This window comes from Rattus rattus, chromosome 3 (genome assembly GCF_011064425.1).
Source record: "Rattus rattus isolate New Zealand chromosome 3, Rrattus_CSIRO_v1, whole genome shotgun sequence".
Taxonomy (NCBI): Eukaryota; Metazoa; Chordata; class Mammalia; order Rodentia; family Muridae; genus Rattus; species Rattus rattus.
Genome location: NC_046156.1, coordinates 82,759,409 through 82,766,923, shown reverse-complemented (window position 1 = coordinate 82,766,923; position 7,515 = coordinate 82,759,409). Strand labels below are relative to the sequence as shown.

The window sequence follows — 7,515 nt, the reverse complement described above, 5'->3', positions numbered from 1 at the left end:
TTAATTTAGGATCCTTTCTTCAGAGGGGATATCTTAATGTGGCATCAAAGCCAAGGCTCTGTTTAGGTCTTTTAAGGAAAGTTATTTCTTCCTGGGAGCCCAGGAAAGTTATTTCTACCTGTGGGTAGAGAGGCTCCATTTTCTCCTCTCCTAAGAGTTAATCGTGTTGAGTTCTTATTTTGTGGCACCTCCTAGGAGGTCAGCCACATCAAGATGAAGCTGAGCTTCTCCCTCCTAGCCACCACCTGTCAGAAACTCACTGAAATGGATGATGAACTCAAGCTCCAAACCGTCTATAAGAAGCACACGGCCACAGAAGTAGCTGCTGATGCTGAGAGTGAAGAATGGAAGGGTTACCTGATTCCAATCAGTGGTGCGAAGGACAAACAAGGTTTTCCAAGAAGCAAGATGTTTCGACCCATGGCAGAGAGTGCCTGCTGTGGAGTAAGGGGCATTCTTATTATAGACCAAGGGGAACAGGAGAGAGGAAGCACAAATCTGTTCACAGATGCATTGTGGATGCCAGTCTGAGGGTTCGTAACTTGTTTATTGTACAAAATGGAGGAAAGGGCATTCGTGGACTGACAGATACTACTGTGTCTCAGTGGGTTGGGTCTCAAAGGAGCTAGCAGAATCAGAAAGCCTATGTTCACCAGTATGTTGTCAGCAAACCCATGACAAAGAAGGGAAGACACCCAGGACCAAAGTACCCAAGATTCAGAGTCCTGTTGCTCCATGAGTCCTACAACACAAACGCCAACATGTTGTTCTGAAGAAAAAACGTGCACTAAGAAGAACAAGAAGGAGGTTGCAAAGATGCTAAACCCTGGGTCAAGAGAACTGAAGAAGCCAAGGGGCAGGGGAGGCTCTGGGAACAGTTTGCCAACAAACTGGCTGTCTTCAATGAGCGTTTCTACTTCTAAGTCTGGGTCCAGTTAAAAACAAGTTTATGAGTAACAAAGAAATGATCAGACCTTGAAAAACAAAAAACAAACAAACAAACAAAAAACTATTCCACTTGGGTTGGTCAGTCCCCTAGCTAAGAGGAAGGCTGATTCACCTTAAACCTTGCCAAAGAGACAAGACAATGTACTTTCCTTCCCAGGATCGCTGTTCTCCATACAGTTAGTTGCTTATGCAGTACAGCCAGATAGCTTGTTCTAGTTGTTGCTCCTGCCGCCGTTATTGTTATTGTTGCTTTTAAATCTTTCCTAAACTTGCTTTTCCTGACAGGGTTTCCTCACTATTCCTCGGAAGCTCCACCCCCTTACCATGCTGCTGCTTAACCCCCACCCCCACCCCGGTGCGGTTGCTTGGTGAGCTCCCTGAGTATCTCAGAAAGCATAGCTTTCTTTTTGCTTCTTTTTTCCTCTGGCGTCTGCTGAGATTTAACTGCTTGTCTGCCCTGGAGTTCTTCTTTGAAACTCTGGTAAAACTGCCCTTGAGATTTCTCCCGAGTCTCTTCTTAAATTCTTTTATTAATGACACTTAGTGTTGTGAGCAAGGCTCCCCAGTAAACCGGGCAACTCAGGTGGGCCTTCCAAAAATTCCCCGCAGCTTCCTCTGTGATCCCCAATACTAGGAATTCCTCACTTCTAGTGGCCTTTGTAATAGGAGAAATTGAGGGTGTCTTTGAGTTTTATGGAGATTTCTCTGTTCTTGCTGAGTTTAACCTAAGGGTGGGGGGTGGAGACTAGGATCTTAGAGAACAGTAATCAATACTGTCTTGTGCCTGTGGCTTTCTGGTTCTTGTCACTCACACTTAAAACAATGGTTTGTTCTCTGGGTTCTAAAACTCACAGAGGGAAAAGATTATTATAGATTCATATGTGGGAGGAAGAGAAAGGGGTGGGGTTTGGCAGAGCTCTTGTATAGGCAGAGGCAGGTCTGGAAATTGATGCTGTTAAGCTGCTTGTTTCGAAGCTTTTAAAAGGAGCTATGGTACAAACTGAGATGGGCCTCGGGGCGGGGGATGAGATGGTCAGTGTGTGACTGGCTCATCTATGAGATACCCAGGTGACACCTCTCAGTTTGGGCCCTGTTCTTTTGTATAGGTAACTTTCAGACAAAGGTAAGAGATAAGGAAGCACCAGAAGTCAAAACACTCATCAAGTATTCCTGGGCTCCAGCAAGGTCATTCTCAGAACTGCTGCTTTGGGGTCCCAGCTCTACCTGACTAGTTTCTAATTCCTATTCACATCACCGAGAAGAAGAAGAGCTGTTGGTCAATTTAACTGGGCCCTTGGGACATCATCTTGCTTTAGGATTTGTGAACTCTACCTTCAGTCTTCTGTTTTTGTCTTGGTTACTGATCCTGACCGGTGCTAATCTCACAGAGGCCCATACTTGTGTTTGCTCACCTCCCTTTCATGTCCTTCCCTTTCATAACTTTTGGGAGTGCAAGCCAGTTCTAATGAATGGTCTTCTCGATCTCCCCAGAATCACTTTACTTCTCTGACTCTCTGCATTTCCCAGATAGGAGTCATCTTAACTTTACTCTTCTCTTTGATACAGAGAGTAAAAGCCATACATGCAGGCTCTCCTAGTGTCCACCTGACCACTGTTTGCCAGATGCAGGGTGAAGGATCAGATTGGATAAATAGTTGGAGGCAAGATTGTGGTTTTGTGCATAGTATAAATGCTTCTCTTGACCTGCCCCATCTTTAAATCATTTTTAACCTAGGCAACTGCTGCCTCCAGTCATTATTTTCTCTGTAGTTTCTTCATTTTCCTCAGATATTGACTGTATCTTAGATTTTTAGGTGAAATTAAATTTTCAACGCAACGACACCCAACTGTTATTCTAGGTTAGGTTGACACAGCCTTGTTAGGCGAAAGTCTTTATAGCTTGTCTGGCTCAGGATGTGTTGCTGTCTTTAAACCTTTAAACTCAACATCTAAAACTCAACAAGGCCTTGGAATGGACTTCGAGGACTCTGTAAACTCCCTGCAATGACTTATAGTATTTCAGTCTGTGCAGCAATGAGAACTGGGTGGGGCAGTCAGGAATTCGGCTGCATTAGAAGTCTCCATTAAGAGATTGTTTTGTCCATACAAAAGCATCATTTTCTGAGACTACAGATCTACATGAGCACACATAAATTTATCTTGTTGATGCAAGTCATGGTTTCCCTGGTGGTGTCAAAGAGAACACAGATCTCAGTCCCTTTTAACCTTATTTCTGCAAAGGTTAAGAGTTTTGGATTTCATGATTGTCAAGGTTAAAATAGTACCTAAATCATTTTCCATCAATTTCTTTCCCAGCGTGCTAAAAAAAGACACGTGCTCCACTATGTTCATCATAGCCTTATTTATAATAGCCAGAAGCTGGAAAGAACCCAGATGCCCTTCAACAGAGGAATGGATACAGAAAATGTGGTACATCTACACAATGGAATATTACTCAGCTATCAAAACAATGACTTTATGAAATTCGTAGGCAAATGGTTGGAACTGGAAAATATCATCCTGAGTGAGCTAACCCAATCACAGAAAGACATACATGGTATGTACTCATTGATAAGTGGCTATTAGCCCAAATGCTTGAGTTACCCTAGATGCCTAGAACAAATGAAACTCAAGACGGATGATCAAAATGTGAGTGCAGATCGCTCATGAGACACAGCCAGAATACAGCAAATACAGAGCGTATGCCAGCAGGAAACCACTGAACTGAGAACAGGACCCTGTTGAAGGAATCAGAGAAAGAACTGGAAGAGCTTGAAGGAGCTCGTGACCCCCATATGTACAGCAATGCCAACCAACCAGAGCTTCCAGGGACTAAGCCACTACCCAAAGACTATACATGGACTGACCCTGGACTCTGACCTCGTGGGTTGCAATGAATATCCTAGTAAGAGCACCAGTGGAAGGGGAAGCCCTGGGTCCTGCTAAGACTGAACCCCTAGTGAACTAGACTGTTGGGGAGAGGGCAGCAAGGGGGGGAGGGTTGGGAGGGGAACACCCATAAGGAAGGGGAGGTTGGAGGGGGATGTTTGCCCGGAAACCGGGAAAGGGAATAACATTCAAAATGTATATAAGAAATACTCAAGTTAATAATAAAAAAAAAAAAAAAAAAAAAAAAAAAAAATAAAATTAAAAACTCTTGTGTACTTTTGTAGACAATATAGTTGCACATGTCTGAGGAACTTAAACTATAATTTTGACCCAAAATGTCATTATCTCTTATGTATATTTTTCTAGTTAGATCCATTCTTTTGGTTATTTTATTCCCAAAGTGATACTAAAGAATTTACAACTATAGAATCTTTTAATGCAGTTTAAACTATTATGGTAGTGAAAATAGAATTAGGAAAAGAATCCACATCAAGTAATGGAGTGTTAAGATGTTCTAATTAGAGTTATAATTGTAAATCGAATGGATGAAGATAACTTAATTTTTTTCTCATCTGGGCATTTTTGGTTTATATTTTACTTCATTATTCCATGTCCAACTGAATCTAGTCTGAACCCTAAATACATTAAAAAGGAATGAAGCTCTTCAGAAATAGCGATCATCATGCTAACAATGAGGCTATTATTTTTGTATGGGTTCCTATGTGCTGTCACTTCAAGTCACTTCTCAACATTTTCCCCAAGCATAGCTTCTCTCTCGTGTGGGACAGATGGTACCAATTCCATCACAATTCAGAACCCTTTGTGGCTGTCCACACTTATCTTCCTCTTGTCTATCCTATTTTTAAGATTCTCTGGTTGTTGTGCTGTCTTCACTTTCTTCACTCTTAGCAGATAATTCTGATATATTGGAGCTTAGAAGAGATGGTTAGGCAACAGTTAGTACTCTCTGGTCTTTCTATGCTAACACACAGTGCCCATCCATCCATTCTTCCATTTCTAGTCATTACTCACTCCATCCTGGGCATGTTACTAATATATATAAAAAACTTGTTTCAGAGGTCATGTTAAGCAAAGGTGAGAACAGAAACAACCTTTGTGCTTGTGTTAACTCTGGGTCAGAAAGGCAACTCTTCTGATCTTGGATGAGCTCTCAGGTTGACAGAAGGCCCAGAATAGCTTCACATCAGTCAAACTGGGAAGAATTAGCTCTATCTGACTTCTGTCACACACCATAGGTCCTGCAGGCTAGCCTATTTATACTCATAGAGGACCAGTACATTTGTAGAAATCATTTTCCTACTACTTTGTTATGCTCAGTGACATTTCTTTGACTCAGAAAAGCCCTATTACTGAACTTAAAGTCCAGGAACAGAGAAGAAAAGCAAATTGTCATGACACTGTGTGAATAAAGGGAAAACTATAAAAACAATGTGGGTCATGAACACAATCAAATCTAACTCATAGAAGATCTTCAGATTGATCTGTTTGAGCTTTATGCACCAAAACTAGTTTTTCTGACAGCATTGCATACATCCTTTTGTGGATCATTAAGTGGCTGAAACAAGCAGAATTTGTTTCCCATCCGTAGAGAGCTTGGGGATTATGTGTTTGGTACTGGCATTCATTTGACAGTTCACTGATTCAAGATCAGTGTCTTTAGAATGTTTTTGGTTTCTCTTCTACATCTAGAAAATGGGCTTCCATAGTTACAGCTCCCACTTTGCTGTTTGATGCAGTAAGAAGGGAAAGTAGAAGTTTCATTTAGTGAGCTGATTTTTTTTCCCTTGATCAGAGCTGTGAGGGAGGCTGCATCTGGCCAGATGATGGCTCTGGAGAAAAGAGTTGTGTTGAGGACGAGTCAATAACCTCTGTGTCTTCCACAACTAGGGTATCGTCTCAGGAGTGAAAGATCAGGTCTAAGTGCCAGGCATGCCTTTCCTTCCTTATGTATTTGCATGTTCCTTCCAAATGAACTGTCTGCCTTGTCATCCACATTGAGTTTATGACTCTTCACTATGAATTGCAAACACTCTTTAAATAGGATGTTGAATATTTTCAAGGTACTTTGAAATAATGTGTATGTGTATGTGTATGTGTATGTGTATGTGTATGTGTATGTGGGGGGAGGTTGCGGGGGTGTTGATCACTTACAGTCTTCATTTTCTTTTCTTTTCCATTGAAAAAGACTTTTTAAAACTAGAGTTACTCTTTTTCATTATATCCATTGCCTATTTTACTTCTGGTATTAAGGGCCCTAATTTTGACCTATTAAAATTTTTAATTTAATTTTTGATTGGTTAAATATTGTATAGATTTTGATTTCTATAGGGTCACTGCTAATTTCTTGTTAATATTTGTAGGGAGTGAAAGATAAGTTATCTTTCCTATGGTGTATTTCTGTTCACCAGTTAGAAAATTGTCCCATCATTGTGACTTTGCTGAAAAAAGTCACTTGCCTGCCATCTCTGGGGAATTCCTTAGTAAACACATGTCTGTTGGTGTTTTTATATGTTGCCTGTACTTGTGAGCTCCCCTGAGGCTCCAGGTCCACACTTCCCTTATGGGCTATACTTACACAGTCTCAACAGTCAGAGAGGATTCACCCAAAGGGCTAAGTTGCATAAAAAGACGAGTTTTACGAATCTGGCTCTGTGAGAGACTAAAAATAAGGCATAATTGGCTTTGGAATCAATTAAAGTCATTATAAAGGTGTCTTTTAAAAGGTTTCGCACTTTGAATTATTTAAAGATATGTTTAAGAGTATAATGCACTTAGTAACAAACAATACCCAATGGGGTTATCAAACTGAAGTTTACAGGAGAGATAAACGATGTTTGCTGTGGACTTCTGTACTTTACAGGCACTTCATTTAAATCAGAATGAACTTTATTTAACTCTATGTTTGCAAGCTGAGCTTTTATGTCTCTGGAAATGTTGAAAACTATAAATTAAGCTTTTATTTTAAATCACTTATTAATGATTTATTTTATGAAATCAGTTTCTAACATGCATTGGCTTCTCTGTCTAGGATGTGTAGATGATGAAATTCTATCTGTAGAATTATAAAAGTGTTTTAATATTTATTTGAGAAGGATATAATGAAGTCAAAAGGCCTAATTGCTTTAAATCGAATTTAAGTACAAAGACCTATTTTTATAAATCTAAGTGTTATTTTTTAATTTTGAATGATTGAAAAAAGTAAAACCTGTTCTTAGCAACAAAACAAACGAACAAACTAAGAATGAACCCCAGCTGAGGCAGCAGACGGGCTGGAGAGTGGATTTGCTGAAGAAAGCTTGCTACGAAAAAGAAGTGTCTAATAGGAATTATCAGTCGAGCCCTCTCAAAAATCACTTAAATTTGTCCCTAAAATAAAAAGTATAATTCTAATACCAAATGTGCCTCTGACTTGGTTTAGAACCTGTTGTTTTTCTCTTAGGTTTTAGTTACTGAATAAAATGGTATTAGCTGTGACAGTTTGGATCATAAGCAAGAACGGTTTTTGCTGTCTGCACAAAGAAAGATTGGAAAGATCCTTAGCAGTGATCCTCTCAGATTGGTCTGGGCAGAGATAGTCATTCCATTAAGGGTTTCTTCAGGGAAACTTTCATGCTTGTTTGTGGGTCCTCTAAGGGGGAAATAAATCAATTTTGGTAA

General features: G+C 40.1%; 1 pseudogene; it reads left to right on the top strand.

The window, feature by feature from the left end:
* The first annotated feature begins 213 nt into the window (after nt 1-213).
* Nucleotides 214-939, top strand: LOC116895841 (annotated as a pseudogene).
* The last annotated feature ends 6,576 nt before the right edge of the window (nt 940-7,515 follow it).